The sequence below is a fragment of the Rhinoraja longicauda genome, chromosome 10, assembly GCF_053455715.1.
Source record: "Rhinoraja longicauda isolate Sanriku21f chromosome 10, sRhiLon1.1, whole genome shotgun sequence".
Taxonomy (NCBI): Eukaryota; Metazoa; Chordata; class Chondrichthyes; order Rajiformes; family Arhynchobatidae; genus Rhinoraja; species Rhinoraja longicauda.
In genome coordinates this window covers 21,066,176-21,087,353 of record NC_135962.1, presented here as the reverse complement: position 1 = coordinate 21,087,353, position 21,178 = coordinate 21,066,176, and the positions used below count along the sequence as shown (strand labels likewise).

The 21,178-nt window shown below is 42.9% G+C and overlaps 1 non-coding gene across 1 annotated transcript; it reads left to right on the top strand.

Moving 5' to 3' along the window:
* Positions 1-14,443: 14,443 nt before the first annotated feature.
* Positions 14,444-14,516, top strand: trnaq-cug (transfer RNA glutamine (anticodon CUG)). The gene has a single exon. It is a non-coding gene; the product is annotated as a tRNA-Gln (tRNA).
* Positions 14,517-21,178: the final 6,662 nt, after the last annotated feature.

Sequence of the window (21,178 nt, the reverse complement as noted above, 5' to 3'; positions counted from 1 at the left end):
CACTGACCACAACCATTTGCTCAGTCTTTGTGGTCGGCTCTCTTCAAGGTTAGTAACAAGAAATGTTACCACTGACCACAAAATCCACGCCACTAATTTGCTAGAACACTGTAAAGTTGTCAATCCACTTGTTTTTGTGTCACATGGTCCAGGTTTTTGCAAAAAGAATTTATTTAGTTTTAATCATCAGAAGTTTTAAAGATAGTTTTTATAGATACAGTGTGGAAACAGGCCCTGCAACCTTCTGAACTTTAATCACCCGTACTATTTTATCCAACTTTTGCGCCTGACACACTAGTGGAAATTTACAGAGGGAATTTAACCTACAGACCTGCACATCTTTGGGAAGAAACGGGAGCATCTGGATAAAATCCACTAGGTCACAGGGAGACTGTGCAAACCCTACACCCACAGCACCCATAGTCAGGATCAAACCCTGGGCTCTGGCGCTGTGAGGCAGCAGCTCTATCACTGCACCATTGTGCCCCCCACCAGTGTTGTACAAATCCCAATTAAAATTGTTTATCATGCACCTAATGTGAGATTAACATGAAATTTACTATTGGGTTTCATCTATCATACTTTTAATGGAATATGGGATTTGGGCCAAACTTGGGTAAATGGGACCAGCTGAGATTGGGCATCTTGGGTCGGCATGGGCAAGTTGGACTGAAGGGCCCATTTCCATGCTGTATGACTCTATAATGGGATGTGGGTTGCAATGCTGATTATAGGTAGTAGAGATGAGATACATCTGAAGCAGTCAAAGCATAATTGATATATCATAAGAGAATGAATCTTCCAGATGGCAGAGTCTAAAGAAGCGTCCCGACTGTAAACGTCACCTATCCATGTTCTTCAGACACAAAAAGCTGGAGTAACTCGGTGGGAGAGGCAGCATCTCTGGAGAGAAGGAATGGGTGACGTTTCGGGTGAAGACCCTTCTTCAGACTCAGATGCTGCCTGACCCGCTGAGTTACTCCAGCACTTTGTGTCCTTCTATGTATCCCTCAGATCTGGATTCAATTTAAACACTACTACTGATCTATAATTCTGATTTGCAAACAATACAAAGATTGGAAATTTATAAAATTCATGGCAATATTAAGGCTAATTACAGCAGGTGTTAACTTGAAAAAGGAGAACGAAAATAATTTATCTGCCCATCTCAATGAACCAAGTTAGTCATGGCGGCACGGTAGCGCAGCGGTAGAGTTGCTGCTTTACAGCGAATGCAGCGCCGGAGACTCAGGTTCGATCCTGACTGCGGGTGCTGCACTGTAAGGAGTTTGTACGTTCTCCCCGTGACCTGCGTGGGTTTTCTCCGAGATCTTCGGTTTACTCCCACACTCCAAAGACGTACAGGTATGTAGGTTAATTGGCGGGTAAATGTAAAAATTGTCCCTAGTGGGTGTAGGATAGTGTTAATGTACGGGGATCACTGGGCGGCACGGACTTGGAGGGCCGAAAAAGGCCTGTTTCCGGCTGTATATATATGATGATATGATATGATGTTCTAAAAGGAAATGCTGAATTATTCGTGATTAAGACATGCATCCACTGCAGCCATTCATCTAAGCAAATGGCAGTGCTAAAGGATATCAAGTACTATGTTACGACATTTCCCAACAAGTTGCTCAAGTCTTTTCCGACCGATGAACTGCCTGATGAACCTGTGGAAACTGTCAACTACTCTCGAGGCAGTGAAGAATGCCCATGAGCAACTTTAGGTAACTCTTAAGAAACATCCTCAACCCCTTTCTCCTCCCCCCCCTCTCTTCAACCTCCTCCCTCACCTGTGCCGCAGCTGGATTCACACTATTTCTCCCTCCCTCCCTCCTCCTCCCAGATTCCTTCTCTTAGCTTCACAATTTGCTACTCTGCAATGCTTATGTCGATTTTAAAATCTGGCCTTTGCTCCAACCATCTGTCTATCAACCTCCCCCCCCCCCCCCCCCGCCTGTGTCCACCTATTACCTTCCACACTTTGTCCTGCCTCTCCTCGCTCTCAGCTTTCTTTAAACCCTATCCTCCCCTCCCCACCCCACACAGTCAGTCTGAAGAAGGATCCCCATCCAAAATGTCACCTATTCATGTTCTCCAGAGATGCTGCCTGATCCACTGAGTTACTCCAGCACTTTATGTCCTTGTACAAATTATGTTAGGCACAAAATACCTTCTCTCCCGAGATGCTGCCTGACCCGCTGAGTTATTCCAGCATTTTGTGTTTGCCTTCAATTTAAACCAGCATCTGCAGTTTTTTTTCCTATGCAAATTATGTTATTGATAGACATTGATAGATTGATAGTGGAGAGGATGTTTCCACTAGTGGGAGAGTCTAGGACCAGAGGGCATAGCCTCAGAATAAAATGGGGATTGGATAAATTCTTGATTAGTAAGGGTGTCAAAGGTAATGGGGAGAAGGCAAGAGAATGGGTTTGAGAGAGAACGATAGATCCGTCATGATTGAATGGTGGAGAGGACCCAATGGGCCGAATGGTTTATGCTCCCATGACTTATGAAATTATGAGACATGAGCCCCCATTTAAAAAAAAGTAGGGATTGACAAATTCTTGATTAGTAAAGGTTTCGAAGGTTATGGGGAGAAGGCAAGAGAATGGGGTTGAGAGGGAAAGATAGATCAACCATGATTGAATGGCAAAGAAGATGCGATGGGCTAAATATCCTAAAGGGCCTGTCCCACTTAGGCGATTTTAAGGCGACTGCCGGCGATTAGGCTGTCGACGACAGTTTGCCGGGGTGTCGCGGGCATGATCGTGAGGAGTCTTCAAAGAATCGTAGTGGATCTCAGCGTGTCGCTGAGAAATCATCCGGTATGAAATTTCTCAGCGACAGCAGGCTTGTCGCCAGGTATCGTTGATTATTGCGGGCTCTGTCGCATGCTGTCCCCCGGTTTGCTAGGTTCTCTTATATGCGTTTAGAAGCACGTAATATTAAATCAAGTAAAGTCATTTGAAAATACCATAAAATACTTGTGTTTAACCAATTTATTTACCATCAGGACATTTGACGGGTAGATTGGAGGCGACAGTTTGACGGTCAGGTAAGCGTGGGAATTTTCGCGATGTTTATGGCCATCAGCGATTACATTTAAAGTAGGCTCCCAACCCAGATATGCAACCCAGAAACCAGATATGCATCTCCCATACATTTTCAAAGAATGCCCACACTCCGCACAAAAATCCATTTAACCACTTTTAAAATTAAATTTCTTAATACTGCTATTAGTAAACTGGAAGTCAATCCAGTTTATGCCTTGTTACCGTGAAGCTTGGTTTTCAAGTAACCAGGGACAGGATGTTATATTTCAAAACTCTCAAGTAATTACCGACTTGTCAGTGATTTCAGCGAAAGTTAGGACGCCGGAGAAGCATTGACAGCGAGGGGATTTTGCGATGTTTCCGAAGACGGTGTAATCTCGACCTGACTCGACATTGTCGTGGCCATTGTCGTAGGGTAAAAGAAAATTTTGGCGATCTGCTACGACTTTGACAGTCGCCTAAAAAATCGCCTAAGTGGGACCGGCCCTTAATTCTGCTCCTATGACTTATGAGGCATAAGCCCCCATCCACCAATGTTCCCAACAACAAAAGTGTGCCTCGTACTCATATATACTATATAAGTATGCCCGTCAGTTCTGAGCTTCAGGTGCTCAGGAAATCAATGTTAAGACCTTAAAAGATGGGATCTGAAAAGAAAGCACTGATGATGCTCATTCAAGGACTTGAATCCATGGAGCTGGAGATACAAAAGAGCCAGGGACGACACAGTGGGCAGAGTACGGAGCAGACATTTCAGAAAGCAGAAAATAATAATGACTCAGTCGTTAACAGGAAACGGTTTGGCTTCCCATCTTGATCACTATTTTAAATACCAGCCCATGTTTGTGAACTGCAGCCAGGGCGAAAAAAATAGTTAAAAGCACGGCGGTGGCATTCATATTGGAATAATGAATAAGGAATACTTCAGCAGAACTGAATGTACTGCCAGCTGTGAGACACGTCCTCTAACAATTGAAAAGGATATTTAAAGTCATTCAGGTCGCTGGCTCCGGTAAACCTGCAACTATAACGTACAATGCATGGAACGCTGTAAAAACCACAGTGTGGAATTGGTTTCAAGATACAAAATAACTTGCATTCTTATTCCTTTTCTTCTTTTATTTTTCAATTCCACCACCCCTCTTTACATTTTGGATCCTGCCCATATTTTCCCTCTGAAAGCCTTCAATAACTATATTTTTACTGCAAAATAAATAAATGGAAAGAAGTAATAATTTAGATTATACATCAAATGATTTAAACTTAAAATGGATGTATCAATCAGAACAGTTTTCTGATATTTAAAGTTTATGAAGTTATAAAACTTATATATCAGTTTCCTGACATTTAAGGTGAGAGAGGGAAAGTTTAATGGAGATGTGCAGGAAGAGTTTTTTACACAGAGTGGTGGAGGTCAGGAACGCATTACCAGGGGCGGTGATAGAGCAGATACGATAGTGGTGTTTAAGAAGCTTTTGGATAGGCAAATGGAAGTGCAGATAATAGAGAAGTATGAATCATTATAAGCAGATGAGATCTTGGCATCATGTTCAGCACAAACATCACGGGTCAAAGTGCCCGTTCCTGTGCTATACCATTCTATGTTCTACATTCTACGTATTATTGCAATACAAACAGTTGTCCGATATTTAAAGTGTTTCATGGTAAGAGGAGGAGATAATACAAGGGAATAACATTATTCCCTTATAATGTTCAATAGGAGTAATTAGGGGCAGCACGATGGCGTAGCAGTAGAGTTGCTGCCTAGTAGCGCCAAAGACCCATGTTTGATCCTGACTACGGGTGTTGTCTGTAGAGAGTTTGTACCTTCTTCCTGTGATCTCCATGGGTTTTCTCTGGGATCTCCAGTTTCCTCCCACACTCCAAAGACATACAGGTTTGTAGGTTAATTGGTTTGATATAATTGTAAATTTTTCCTACTGTGTGTAGGATAGGGTAAGTGTGTGGGGATCACTGCTCGGCGTGGACTCAGTGAGTCAAAGGGCCTGTTTCCACGCTGTGTCTCTAAACTAAACTAAACTAAACTAAACTAAACTAGAAGTAATACAAGGCAATAAAAATTCAGAAAGGAAAATTATTAAACAATTCAATCAGTTAGCAAATCATTCAAGCAGATTAAAACTGTACGCTAATAACTTAATGGATGGGTGCTGGGCATAGTGATTGTACTGATTGCTAGCATGTAACAGATGGTCTCCCTCTGCTTAGTTTTCCACCATATATAAATAACCCAGAGAAAGGTATCAAGATTTGACCCACGAAAGAATTTTGAGTGATATCAATCCAAGTCTGCAGAAAACTCTAAATTTGGAGCTGGCGTAACTAATACAGATGGAAACAGGAAGTTACAGAAAGGTCAGAGACAGAGCAAAATTGGGGTGGATGGTGTTTGTCGTGGAAAAGAGTGAGGTCATTCCCTTTACACCAGAAACGGGAAACTTATATCATTTCATTTTAGTAACAGAAGATAAGGTGCTGTGGAGGGATAAAATGTTTCACAAATAATGCGGGCGGCACAGTGGCGCAGGAGTAAGGTTGTTGCCTTACAGCGCCAGAAACCCGGGTTCAATCCTAAATATGGGTGCTGTCTGTATGGAGTTTGTACATTCGCCCCATGACCAATGTGGGTTTTTCAGGGTGGTCTGGTTTCTTCCCGCTCTCCAAAAAGACACAGGTCTAGGGCATACAGGTCTAGGTCTGTCTACAGGACAGACATACAGACTAATTGGATCAGTAAAATGATAAATTGTCCGTAGTGTGTGTAGGATGGTGTTAGTGTGCTGGGATCGCTGGTCGGCGCAGACTTGGTGGGCCGAAGGGCCTTTTTCCATGCTATATCTTTAAACAGAACTAAACTAATCCAGAAATTGCTTGTTGCAGATCAAAAGTATTTAAAAATCATGATGAAAGTTGACTGTTCGTCGAAGGTGATTAGATTGTAAAGGCCAGGTACTGAAGCATTGGCTGCTTAAAGCCTCGGTCACATCAAATCTTGATTATTGACTTCAATTTTTGCCACTGAAGCTGAGCGAGGATTTGGAATTAAGCCAACGCAAATTTCCAGACCAGTTTCATTAGATCAGAAGACCATAAGACATAGGAGCAGAATTAAGCCATCCGTCCCATCAAGTCTGCTCCGCCATTCAATCATGGCTGATCTACTTTCCCCTCTGAACATCATTCTCCTGCCTTCACCCCATAACATTTGACATCCTTACTAATCAAGAACTTATCAATCTCCTTGGGGGCTTTAAAAATACCCAAATAATTTGTCTTCCACTGTCATCTGTGGCATTGCATTCCATAGATTCACCATCCTCTAGCTAAAGTACTCCTCATCTTCATTCTCAAGGTGCGTCCTTTTATTCTGCAGCTGTACCCTCTGATCCTAGACTATCCCACTACTAGAAACATCCTCTCCACATCCACTCTTTGTTCGGCCTTTCATTATTCCATAGATTTCAATGACATCCCCCCCTCATCCTTCTAAACTCAGGCGAGTACAGGCCCAGAGCCATCAAATGGTCCTTGTATCAGGCCATGCGGGGTTAAATTTTGAGAATGGGTTGAATGAACTTGGCTGGTATTTGGCTGAGTCTAGAAAACTCCATGGAAATTGGATTAAAGTGTCCAAAAATTGTAAATTCAAAACGACAATATTTCCTCTGAATTCAAAACAGGCAGGGCATTCGTATTAAATTTAGGATAGACAAAGAAGGCACTTAGCCACCGAAAGGAGAGTAGAAAAATAGTGCTATAAATACAGGGTAAAATGAATTGTTCAAGAGTTGGTTTGGCCATGTTTTATAAGCCATAGGTTTTGAGGATATATATTAAAATTAGTTCAGTAGATTTTAGATTTTGATTAGATTAATCAACCCGATTATGGAACATGTTCAAGGAAGTGAATGATCTACTATTCCTAACAGGCTTTTGAAAACAAGGCTTCAATAATGAAATATGAGTATGTGATGATGATTGTTTTGGGAGTACTTACTCACTGACATTTAATTCAATTTCACTGTAGACAACCTACATACCAAAATTGGTATTTTGTTTCATTCTCTCTGTGGACAACTCACTTCTTTAGTCTCATTTTTGTTGGCAATGTGCAGTAAGGACAATTAACTATTGAACAGTCCGATTGGCAGAGGTATGTGTCATGGTATCTGCATTTCAGCATCGCTGTTTGATGATGTATGCTGTGATTCTCTTGCCACAGGCGGTTTGCAACAAAAAGAGAGAGGGATATCTAAGGGCACAGGAGAGTTCTTCTGTGACCAGTGTGCTTCAAAGAAGTTGTGAAGCACTTGCCTGGTGATCAACTGACCCTTTGCCTCTGTTGCCCACTATTTGTGGTAGCTCCAATTTAGGGTGGCACAGTGACACAGCGGGAGAGATGCTGCCTCATTGTGCCAGAGATCCAGGTTCGATCCTAACTTCAGGTGCTATCTGTATGGAGTTTGTACGTTCTCTCTGTGACTGTGTGGGTTTATTCTGTGTGCTTCGGTTTCCTCCCACATTCCAAAGCGTAGCGCAGCGGTAGAGTTGCTGCTTTACAGCGAATGCAGCGCCGGAGACTCAGGTTCGATCCTGACTATGGGTGCTGCACTGTAAGGAGTTTGTACGTTCTCCCCGTGACCTGCATGGGTTTTCTCCGAGATCTTCGGTTTCCTCCCACACTCCAAAGACGTACAGGTATGTAGGTTAATTGGCTGGGTAAATGTAAAAATTGTCCCTAGTGGGTGTACGATAGTGTTAATGTACGGGGATCGCTGGGCGGCACGGACTTGGAGGGCCGAAAAGGCCTGTTTCCGGCTGTATATATATGATATGATATGATATGATATGATGCAGGTTTGTAGGCCAATTGGCTTCTGTAAATTGTGTGTAAGATAGAACTAGTGCATAGGTGATCATTGGTTGGCGCTGACTTGGTGAGCCAAAGGGCCTGTTTCCACGCTTTATCTCTAAACTAAACTAAATTTCTGTGACCTTGTGACTTCTAACCATTGTGAGGTGTTGGTTCCATGGCTGACCTGTCAGTCGGTCTGCTAGCTGGCAACAGGTGATTTCTCGGTTTACAAATGTTTCAATGTTGTCAGTAATCAGACAATCTTAAATGCTGTTGAAATTGTTCGAATGAACTAAAACACTGTTAAAGCAAACTGAACGAAATCCATCTTTTATAAGATACATTAAGCTACTTAAAAACCTAAATGTCCATTGAAATAATGAAATATAAACAACAAACTGAATCAATTGTGTTTTTTAAGTCAGTCAAGGTGTTATTAACTGCATGCAGGTGACACTTTAGAGCAGGGGTTCCCAAACCTTTTCATACCGTTTACCCCATTGCAACTTTTCGAAAGTAAATGTACCCACACCCTGTTTTGTTCAGTAATTTGAGTTTACATTTCTACCATAATAAAGCAACCGACAAAGGTGTTTTTAACCAATGAACATTATCTTAAGTTCAAATAACAATAAAAATAGCACATAACAATGTTATTTCACTTATTTATGAACAACTAATGATGAACAGATACCAGTATACCAGAACCAAACACAGTCAATATGTACAAATCCAGAATCAACAAATGTACCCCCTGGGTAGGCGAAATTTACCCCCTTGGGGGTGAATTTACCCCAGGTTGGGAACCCTTGCTTTAGAGTGATTAAACAGATTAGAGATATGGGCTAAATGTGGCCAAATGCGTCTAGCTTAGGTGGGGCATCTTGGTTGGCATGGTCGAGTCGGGCCGAAGGGCCTGTTTCCGTGCAGTATGACTTAACAACCTCTATTTCTCACTATGACAATTAAATGACTCATGGATCAGCCAGTATATTCAGTGACAGAAGGCCTTCAGCGGCATCAATACAGGTATGTAACTGGTTTGCAACAGTGATAGAGTGGTTTGCATGATTCATCTCTTGGTTTGCATGATTTAAAGCTCCTATGATGCTTTAATGCTGTGGCAGTTCATTCTCTCAAACCCTATTTGTACCTGTACGCAGAGTTAGCTGTTTGGAGACAAGGCTTGCCCGCCATGATAACATTTCAGAAACTTGGGGAATGAGGCCTAAGAAGGCAGGTTTCCACCATGTGGCACTGAGTCCTGAAGATGCGTATCAGGGACGTGGAAGATCTAGCTCACACAGCAGAGGCTTCAGAGAACTTGTGATCTGACGCTCTTTGCAAAGCGTGAGACTGCAGGAGGAACAAGAGCTTCCATGGATGTCCAACCATTCGGCAAGAGAAGGAGAGGAGGAGGAAGAGGAGAGGAGAGGTGGAAGTGGTACAAATAATGAGCCATCAGAAGAAATGTTCCTCCTCGAGATTCTTGTAATGTTCATGTGGGTTCTCGGCAAGTTACCAGTATCCCTGGTCAGATGGTAAGATGTCCATCTTGGTATCGACTATTGTTTAGGTCCTGTGAAGAGCCTGTCGAAGATGACCTGACGTGTACAAGTGCAGGGAAGCAATGTGTAAGCAGTTGGATGGGTTAATGGATGTCAGTACAATGGATGTCAGCTCCATCACTTCCATGATGTCCCTTTACCAGCAGAGATCGTGCCGACCAACGATCAGCTGCACACGAGTTCTATGTTATCCCAGTTGGGATTGAAACCGGGTGTCTGGCACTGTGAGGCAGTAACTCTACCACTGTGCTACCATGCCGAGGGTGATTTGGAGGGAGCCACATAGCTATGGATAAGGATGAGGGTGAGAGCAAATGATGGATGGAAGTTGGAATGGTGGGGAAGTGCAATGACAGAGAGGGCTGATGACAAAGGTACATCATTTGGGAGAACTAATGTGCTGGAGTAGGCAAGTCAGCAACTTGGAGTGAAATACATGCATGGAGTGAGCAGGAGTGAAATACCAATAATCACCCATACACTGGTTCTATCCAACACACTCAGGACAATTTACAGAATCCAATTAACCTACAAACCTGCACGTCTTTGGAATGTAGGTGAAAACCGGAGCTCCTGGCGAAAATCCACATGGATACATGGAGAACGTACAAACTCTGCACAGGCAGCACCCATGGTCAGGATCGAGCCCGAGACTCTGGTGCTGTAAGGCAGCAACTCTACGGCTGTGCCACCATGCCGCGCGAGTGGGAACAGCGATCGGTTGGTCAACATCCGGGGGACAGCAAGGTCGAGCTTTCAACACCTCCCACTCCAATCCAGCCCACCCACCATTTAAAAAAATTATCTTTCCCCCACCTCCCCTGAATATAATATTGCTCTTTAAGTAACGCAGAACAGCAAAAACAGGAAGGTGCAAAGCGATGATATAAATAGCCAACTTTTACTGAGGAAGCGGTGGCATTAATAGTATATTATTTTGAGTTGTTTTATTTCCATGAGTAATGCGAGAGCATAGGATGATCGACTGTGCTCCACGGTAGGGGGACAGTGAGGAGCCATGGGCTGTGCTGGAATGTCAGGTTCATGGAGCCAACCTCAACATCTTCACGACGACCACCCCGTCAACATTCTGCTTGCAGAACAAACACGGGCTCCATCGTTTTGCAGTAGGCAGGAAACTAATCTTGGCCAGCAGATGTTGATTCAGCAGCAGAGGTGGGGAGACACCAGGTTATATAAATCTCACTGTGAACATACAACATGGAGGTGATTTGCTCCAATATTAATATTAATTCATTTCTATTTTAGGTTTCATGTATACAAAAGGAGCTTAGTGAAGTAACTGTAGGTAGAACAGGTGTCAGATCCGTGCAGGATAGCAAGACGCGCTGCTGATTGGAAGACTTTAAGCCAGGTCTAAAGTCTTAATCTGCTACCATTCTTGTATACAACTGATCGTGGGCTGTGCTGGCAGACGGAAAATGATGGGAAAATGAATCACCAGATTCCAGCTTCAGCAACGGATGGCTCCTGAGAAATGAGAAGTGGTCCACACTTGGCCACTGTGAATTTTTATTGTCAAAGGACAGTGTTGTACTTTCTGACAATAATTTAAGATGAGGGAGAAAACATATAATAGGAACCTGAGGGGTAACTTTTTTACACAAAGGGTGATGTGTATATGGAATGAGCTACCGGAGAAAGTATTTGAGGCAGGTAATATCACAATGTATAAGAAATATTTAGATGGGTACATGGATACGATAGGTTCAGAGGTATATAGGCTGAACGCAGGCAGGTGGGACAAGTGAAAATGGGATATATTGTTTGGTGTGGGCATGTTGGGCTGAAGGGCATGTGTCTACGCTGTGGACTTTAAGTCAGGGAATCTTTGTTGAGTAGATATTAAGTGTTGAGCTCAACCTGTCATAGACTTCTGTCAACAAGTTGATAATGGCTTGAAGTTTAAACTTTATACTTTAGATATACAGTGTGGAAATGGGGCCCTTTGGCCCACTGAGACCACGCCAACCAGTGCCCACCCCATACGCTAACACTACCCTACACACAAGGGACAATTTACAATTTTTGTCGAAGCCAATTAATCTATAAGCCTGCACGTCTTTGGAGTTTGGGAGGAAACCGGAGCACCCGGAGAAAACCCATGCAGTCAGAGAAAGAACGTACAAACTCTGTACAGAAGCACCCATAGTCAGGATCAAACCCAGGTCTTTTGTGCTGTAAGGCAGCAACTCTAACGTTGCACCACTGTGCCACCTCGGAGTTCAGACTCCGAGCATAGACAATCTCTCCACCTGCACATTGCTACATGACCGATGAGGTAAACTTAGTACTGAAGCATTGTCGCTGTACGCCAAATATTTCCCCGTTAGTTCTGAAGATGACTTCCACTCCCATAGTAAGTTTGTTGGTGGCAAGCTGCAGCATTGTTATGAGAAAGATGAAAGCAAAATGTTGGGGCAATGCCGCAGATTTGTTTGTCACTGGTCGTTGATTCTGTTATAGACCTTGGTTGGGATCATGCCATCAAGTTACCGAAGATTTGATGGCAGGATCGGGTATTCTATTGGGTAGATGCACAGAGTCTCTTGCCCAGAGTAGATGAATCGAGGTCCAGAGCACATAGGTTTAGGGTGAAGGGGAAAAGATTTAATAGGAATCTGAGGGGTAACGTTTTCACACAAAGGGTGGTGGGTACATGGAACAAGCTGCCAGAGGAATTAGTTGAGGCTGGGACTATCCCACCATTTAAGAAACAGTTAGACAGGTACATGGATAGGACAGATTTGGAGGGAGATGGACTAAATGCTGGCAGGTGGGACGAGTGTAGCTGGGACATGTGGGAGAAAGTTGGGCCAAAGGGTCTGTTTCCACAATGTATCATTCTTTGACTCTATGACTCTAAGATGGGTACAAGCTTTGTGGACTGCTCCACATTCCCTCCTGCCTGATAGAGTCAAACACTGTAGTAAAGGTAAAGAAGGCCATGTCTGATGGTAGGTGCTGTTCTTCACATGGCACGTCTTATATACATTCAGCCTCTAACTACAGGTTTCCTGAAAGGGGAAACAAACCAGTTTAGTCTAGTTTAGTTCATTATTGTCACATGTTCCAAGGTACAGTGAAAAGCTTTTTTTTGTTGTGTGCTAACCAGTCAGCGAAAAGACTATGCATAATTACAATCAAGCCGTCCACAGTGTACAGATACAGTGTAAAGTGTATAGTGCTTAGTGCAAGATAAAGTCCAGCAATGTCTAATTATAAATCAAAGATCTCCAGTGAGGTAGGACGGCTCTACCGGTCTGAGATAAATAGCTTTGTGAAGATGCTAAAGGCTTTAAAGGAAAGAAGCTCCATTCCCAAAGGCAGCTCCTTTTAAAAAGAGGATACCTTTACACCAGTTCTGCCCAGTATAGTGAAGGGTTTGCCACCCATCGCTTGCTGTTCTCTTCCACGTTTGGCTTTGTATATTTTAAGAAGAGGGACCCGCAGTTGGGGTTGGGGTTGGGGAGGGGAGTTGGGCAAGAACAAAGAGGGACCATCGGGACTATATTGAATACTTTTGTAAGTTTGTGCGTAAGTTTGTGGGCCCTATGTATGGGGAGACTCTTTGCATACTTATTGTAATGTACACAAAAAAAGATTTTCACTGTAACAGGTACGTAACAATGACGCATCATCGTCATTATCATAAAGATATTATTTTTTAATATTAGTATTGATAGACTAAGGTATTGGAGTGCATGGTACACATTTTGAAGCCAGAAACTGCAGCAATCTGAATGGGGATGTGTCAACCTAGATTCTTGTGATGAATTTGCATTTAAGCATCCCTCTTGGCAATAACTGTTTGCCACTTTCATCCATTACAGTCTCTGCTACTGATTCACTGTTAGTTTTCACTGCCAATTAGGAAGTTGCCAATATTTGTCCTGATGTACAAAGCATCAAGAGTCCAGTAGAATGGGCCATAATCTTGCGACATATTCCATATTTCAACATGGAAAAGGCGGCCAGTTCTGCCCATTGAGTCTATGTTGTTTTACAGAGCAATCCCAATCTCTGCGCCGGTCGCTAAAAAAGGATGTGTGGGTAAAAACATAGGTTTTCAGCACCCAATTCAATCATTTTTGTATATTATGCAATATGTGAAGAAGTGTGGGGGGTGGAAGATTTAATAGGAACTCGATGGACAATTTTATTACGCAAAAGTGGGTATCTGGAAGGAGTTGCCCCAGAAGATTGTTCAGTCAGGTACTATCACAACGTTTCAAAAACATTTCGACAGGTACATGGATAGGGAAGGTTTAGAGGGATATGGGCCAATCGCAGGCAGGTGGGACTAGTGTGGATGGGGCATGTTGGTTGGCATGGGTGGGTTGGGCTGAAGGGCCTGTTTCCATGCTGCAGGACTCTCTAAGTTTAATAAAAATAACAGGTAAAGAAAAATCAATGGATTGGCATTTTGTAAATATGCAAGTAGTTAAAAACAATCCACTGCACACGTGGTTAACGGTTTAAATTGCATTTCCTGTAAAGAGGCTGCTTTGCATCTGTACTCTAAGACTGGGAAGTTTCCATTCTACCTCTAGGGAGCATAGTGTTCAATGCAGATTCTGCGGAATGTGGTTTCACCATTCCATTACTGACCTGATCTCACGTCAAACAGTCAGTGCTTTTGTCATCGCAAAGTGGGACAGGTCCCTTGGTGAAGAGGAAAGTATTTCTTTTCTGTAGCTACCTCACCCTCCATTGTACAGAAGCTCATGGATTGCATTGTTCTCTCAAAAATTCCTGGAATGCTCCATGCAATACTCTGTAACACTGCCCTGACCCATTACAAAACCCTGGATGAGAAAGCACATTCCTCGTCTGTCGCCATTAGCAAGTATCCATGTTGGAAACCGGCCACTTATTTTGTCACAGGAGATAAACGAATGAATCATGAAGATACAGCACAACTAGCTCAGTCGGTAGAGCATGAGACTCTGTATCTCAGGGTCATGGGTTCGATCCCCATGTTGGGCAACACCCTCTTTGGCGCCAAAATATGACGGCGGGCGAAAGGATTTCACCGTGCAGTGCATGCGTGAAGAAAGAACCATTAGACGATTGAACAGAACACAAAGTGCCTCACACAATTACGCTGCCTTATGAATCATGGAATGCATTCTCAGTGTAACTTTCTACGTAAGATGATTAAAATTTCAAGTTAATTTGGGCAAACAAAATAGGGAAATTCCTTGCTGACTCTCTCAAATGATCTCAAATTGGGAAATCACTCTGGTATTAATAATCCTCCACAGTTCCCAGGTTTTCATGAGATAAACTCTGGCCCATGACAGGAATCAGCTTTTGCTAAAAGGAATTCAGCAACAACCATCTACTCCTGAGCCAAAAGCCTATCCCAGTTGTTCGAATTAAAGGTCACCCGCATGAAACAATAATGGCTTCTCACTCCATGGATGCTGCCTGATGTCTGATAACATTCAACTTAGTCTCATAGCATGATTATTATTCTCTCTATATACTGTACGTATATATAATTAATCACCTATTAAATTTGCTTATGACAGACCTCTATTGGTTACACAAGGCACTAGCAGATGCTGGTATACAAAAAATAACACAAAGTGCTAAAGTAACTCAGCGGGTTAAGCAACACCAATTGAGAACATGGATAGGCAACATTTTGGGATGGCTCAAGACTATTGTTACCATGTGGTGTTGACATTTTGGCTGCACCATAACTGGGAGAATTGAGCTTCAGAAAGCAATCTGGTGGTTTTATTCATTGACCATAGAAAACCAAGCGGCCATAGGAGTGGCACAGTGGCGCAGTGGCGCAGTGGTAGAGTGGCTGCCTCACGGCACCTACTGAGACCCGGCCTCGATCCTGACTATCGGTACTGGATTATGTACGTTCTCTCTGTAACTTTTCACTGTATCTCAGTACACGTGACAATAAACTAAATTGAACTGAACTAACTGCGTGGTTTTTCTCCAGGTGCTCAGGTTTCCACCTATATTTGACGGACGTGCCGGTTTGTGGATTAATTGGCTTCTATAAATTGCCACTAGTGTGTAGGATCAGAATGTGGGATAACATAGAACCAGTGTACGGATGACCGATGGTCATCATGGACTTGGTGGGTTGAAGGACCAGTGTCTATGCTGTATCTCCAAACCAAATCAAACTAAACCAGTGTGCCAGATTCATTGTTTGAGTTATTTCTATAACAACTGTAGAAAGCAGCAGATGGCTTCTCAGAACACCCAGATAATGTATTTGGTCATTCACAAAATGCTGGAGTAACTCAGCAGGTCAGGCAGCATCTCGGGAGAGAAGGAATGGGTGACGTTTCGGGTCGAGACCCTTCTTCAGACTGGGTGACGTTTCGGGTCGAGACCCTTCTTCAGACTCTGACGTTTCGGGTCGAGACCCTTCTTCAGACTACGACCACCTCTTAATGTATTTGGTCATGTCCACAGATGCTGCTGCTCCCTCATGTCCCCCATTAACTAGCTGAACCAGACTGCAAATGTAATATCTGGTTCAACTGGTTCCTTCAGACTGGAGAAAGGTTCCCATCCAAAATGTCATCTGTACATTCCCTCCACAAATTGTAAATTGCCGCTAGTATGTGTAGGATGGTGTTAGTGTGCGGGGATCGCTGATCGGTGTGGACTCGGTGGGCCAAAGGGCCCGTTTCTGTGCTGTATCTCTCATCTAAAAATCTGAACAAAGATGCTACTTCGCCTGTTCCTCCAACACTTTGTTTTTTTGCTCAAGATTCCAACATTTGCTGGAAGATTCTCTTGTGTCTCCAAGAGCTTTAAAATGTTTTACTAAATCGTAAGATCTATAAATAGGGTATTCTTGTTCTAAACAACCGATTCAAAGAAACAGAGTCAAAATCTGGTAAAGTTACACCCATTAAAATTTACCCCTTCACATTCATAAGATGTCAACTGATGTAATCACTACATACACACTTATTCTTTACAGAACTCAATATGTGTGGCATAGAAAACACAATCCAAATTTTCAAAAATAAAACAAGCTTTTGGCTCCCTGGTTGAAATTAAATGGATGTCCCATTTCTGAGTAAAAAACTAAGGAATCTACATCCAAAAGATTAATGGATGGATGTCAAACTTAATATGTTTCTACAGTCACAAGAAAATGCTGATGTGAGTGAAAAGTAAGTCAGGGACTGAAGGAAAATATGTCCAGAAGTCCACCTTGGGAATTCTGCCGTTGTGTATCCAGCCACAATGGGCCCCAGAAACACGGCTGTTAATAAATCAGGTTGCTTCCTTTAACCCCCAACGAGACACCGCCACTGTAGACAGCAGTGGGAGGAAGATGTCCGACTTGCAATAATTGCATGCAGAAGGTGTAAGACACCCAGCAGTGTGGATCTACATACTTGCTCTGCATGGCAGATGTTACCAAATATTTGGCCTTGTGTGCGTTTGTGTTTTTCACTTGAGTGAATAAGCAACTCCAAGAATGCAAGACATGAAGGCGGCCCAGTGGCACGGCAGTAGAGTTGCTGCTTAACAGCGCGACTGAGACCCAGGTTCGATCCTGACCATGGGTGCTGTTTGTACAGTCTGCACGTTTTCCCTGTGGCCTCGTGGGTTTTCTCCAGATGCTCTGGCTCCTCTCGCCATTCCAAAGATGTGTGTGTTTGCAGGTTAATTGGCTTCTGTAAATTGTCCCTAGAGCGTAGGATCGAACTAGTGTATGGTGTGATTGCTGGTGTTAAGCGGACTCGGTGGGACTGTTTCCACACTGTATCTCTAAAACTAATATTACAAATAAAAACTAAAGACATGATTATGCCAAACTTCACGTTGAAGATGGTATCATTAGCATGGTATTCATTCGAGGTCAGAGGTAATTTTAACCTGCTCGCATCAAGAGTCGGTTTCATACTTGTCATGGTCAGACTATTGCTTGACAGCTGGGTGCAATGACAGTTTTGAAATGTACCAGCATGCATTGAATTGGTTGTTAATCTTTGGGCGGGGGTTTATGGGGATTCATATCTCTTCAAGGAATTTGAAACTTTATAATGAAACTCAGGTTTTAGAAATCATGCATCCCACAGCCATGCCGTTTCATTTATACGTCATTAAAATGCTGACACACGTGATCAGACTTTCTGACCGCAGGTGGTTTCACCTTTCCATTCTGCTGGGAGATTTGTGAGTCAGTGAGACTGGAGAGCATTGTGACCTCAGTGGCTGCCTGATAAACAGCTTAAGAATGTTCCTGCAGCTTATCTCTGGACAGACATGACAGTTCAATCATCATCACCTGCAGTTCTGCCAAACACCTCTTGCGCTCGTGATGGTAGCTGCAAACATTTGGCTCTTTTTAAAGTAATAGTTTTGACCCCAGCTGTAAACCTTAAAGGTGTACAAATTTGCAACATGAGACATTACCTTTTTTGCAGTCGATCCAGATTGTGCACCTGGAGAAAGAATGACTAAGCCTTTTTAGCGTGGGCTGTGTCGCTCTGAAAGAAGTCATGTCTCTCACCCAATTCCTAGGTGAGAGTAAAAGGAGAGATTGGAAGGAGTCATAGAGACATGGAGTCATTGAGTCATACAGTGTGGAAACAGGCCCTTTGGACCAACTTGCCAATGCCAATGAACAAGCTCCATCTACACTAGTCCCATCTGCCTGTGTTTGACCCATCCCTCCAAACCTATCCTGTCTATCTACCTGTCCAAATGTTTTTTAAACTTTGCGATAGTACCTGCCTCATATAGCTCCTCCGGCAGCTTGTTCCATATACCTACCACCCTTTGTGTAAAAAAAGTTGCCCCTCAGGTTCTTATTAAATCTTTGCCCCCTTACGTAAATCTAGGCCTACATTCGCTGGAATACCGTAGGGGATCTGAGGGAAAGCTACAATGTTCATTCAGGAACGTGAGAAAGTGGCAGTAAAGATCAATACAGAAAGTTGGTGATTGAATCGTGTACTATATTATTGTAGTAATATTGTACAATGCAATTTCCAGGCTAGTGAGAATCCTTGCTGAGAAGCAATCACATAAGGTACTCACAACATGTGTCTATTAACACTTTGATGGAAAATGCTTTGGAAACATTTCACAGAAGTGATTATTAAGATATGGATACCTTTCGGCCACATTTGGCCCATACCCTTCTAAACCTTTCCTATCCAAATACCTGTCCAAATGTCTTTTAAATGTTGTTATAGTACCTATCTCAACAACGTCCTCTGGCAACTTGTTCCATATACTTACCATACTCTCTGTAAAAGTAGATCCTCAGGTTCCTATTAAATCTTTCCCCTCTCACTTTAAACCAATGTCCTCTAGTTTCTGATTCACCTACTCTGGGCAAAAGTCTGGGTATTCATTCTATTATGATGTTACGCACCTCACCCTCCTGAGCTCCAAGAAATAAAGTCCTAGTGTGCTCCACCTGTCCCTGTACCTCAGGTCCCTAAGTGCTGGCACCATCCTAGTAAATCTTCTCTGCACTCTTTTCAACTTAGTGACATCCTTCCTGCAGCAAATCTGAACACAATCCTCCAAATGTGGCCTCGCCAACATGTTGTACAACTGCAACATGACAACGTTTCCCTGCTCCGTGCAATCTGGCATTAAGAAAGATTTCCAAATGTGACTTTTTCTTTCACTCCTCTGCAGTTTAAAAAAAAATGTTGCAGATTGCAAGTTAATCCTTGAAACATTAGTGATAGAAAAACAATGGTGAAAAAGTGACTTCTATTCAAGCATCTTGCTAAGTGGACTTCATTTTTAATACCAATGAATGGCATTTCAGGGAAAGGCTTCATTTGAAAGTTTTGTTATGACACTTAGCCAGGCATTTTTCAATCATCACTTTGGATGGAGCATAGTCTCTTGACTAATTAAATAAAAATGTAAATTAAAACCAGATTGCCTTTAAAATTAAAGGCTCCAGCCAATTTTCTTTTGCCTTTTGATAATCTTTCATGGTTGTCAAGCTGGTGGGGGGAAAGGGGGGGGGGGTTGAGGGTGGGGGTGGGGTACTGCCTAACTTTATGTGGGTGAAGGTAAGAGGGAAATGAAACCATTAGATAAGGAAGATGGCAAATTGGCAACAACTCTTTTGTACTTTGTGATTGTATTTATCAATAGTATGATTGTTACTGGATTATATGCAAAGCAAAGATTGTCACTGTGCCTAGGAACATAGGTATATGTGTCAATAAAGTATTATCATCATTATCATTAATAATTCTGACATTAAAACTAATGATCTGCAGATTAAAATCCTTGGCAGCTGAGGAATTTAAACTTGATTAATTAAAGAAATCTGGATTTCAAAATTGCATTTCAGCAATGATAATGATGAAACCACTAGATGCAAAAAAGTTGTTTCAATAATAGATATCTACTATCTTTACATACTGTACATGTCTCCATACCCAAACATTGTGATTGACTTTTAACTGCTCATTGAAATGGTTAGTTTATTATTTTCCCATGTACCTTAATGCTAATCCTTCTTGATTAGTACGGGTGTCAGAGGCTAAGGGGAGAAGGCAGGAGAATAAGGTTAGGAGGGAGAGATAGATCAGGCATGATTGAATGGCGGAGTAGACTTGATGGGCCGAATGGCCTAATTCTGCTCCTATCTCTAAATGATCTATACAGTGAAAAGGTTTTGTTTGCGTGCTACCCAGTCAAAGAAAAGGCTACACATGAATACAATCAAGCAGCGGTAAAGTTGTTGCTTTACAGCGAATGCAGCGCCGGAGACTCAGGTTCGATCCTGACTACGGGTGCTGTACTGTAAGGAGTTTGTATGTTCTCCCCGTGACCTGCGTGGGTTTTCTCCGAGATCTTTGGTTTCCTCCCACACTCCAAAGACGTACAGGTATGTAGGTTAATTGACTGGGTAATTGTAAAAATTGTCCCTAGTGTGTGTAGGATAGTGTTAAATGTGCGGGGATCGCTGGGCGGCGCGGACTTGGTGGGCCGAAAAGGCCTGTTTCCGCGCTGTATCTGAAAAATGAAAATAAATAGATATAGGCTGTCCATAGTGCACCGTTAAAAATAACGGATAAAGGGTACCACATTTAATGCAAAGGTAAAACATTGAAGCCCAATAATGTCCAATTAAAGGAAGTACAAAGGTCTCCAAAGGGGTTGATGGGATCTGTGGAGTCATTTAAGTTCCTTGGAACCATCATCTCCAGGGACCTTAAATGGGAGGCCACCATCGACTCCACAGTCAAAAAGGCCCAACAGAGGATGTACTTCCTGCGGCAACTGAAGAAACACAATCTGCCACAGGGAATGATGGTCCAATTCTATACTGCTATCATTGAGTCCGTCTTCACCGTCTCCATCATGGTCTGGTTTGGCTCAGCCACCAAGCACGACATCCGGAGGCTGCAACGGATTGTTCACACAGCTGAGAAGGTTGTTGGCTGCAACCTTTCCCCTATTGACGAATTGTACACAGAAAGTGAGCGGGTAAGATCATCTCTGATCCCCCTCACCCTGGCCACAAAGTCTTTGAAGCACTTCCCTCTGGAAGGCGACTCCGGACTGTCAAAGCAGCCACAGCCAGACATAAAAACAGCTTTTTTCCCCACGAGTGATAGTTCTACTCAACAAGCAAAGTCTGTAGTCTCTTTTTTGCTCTGGTT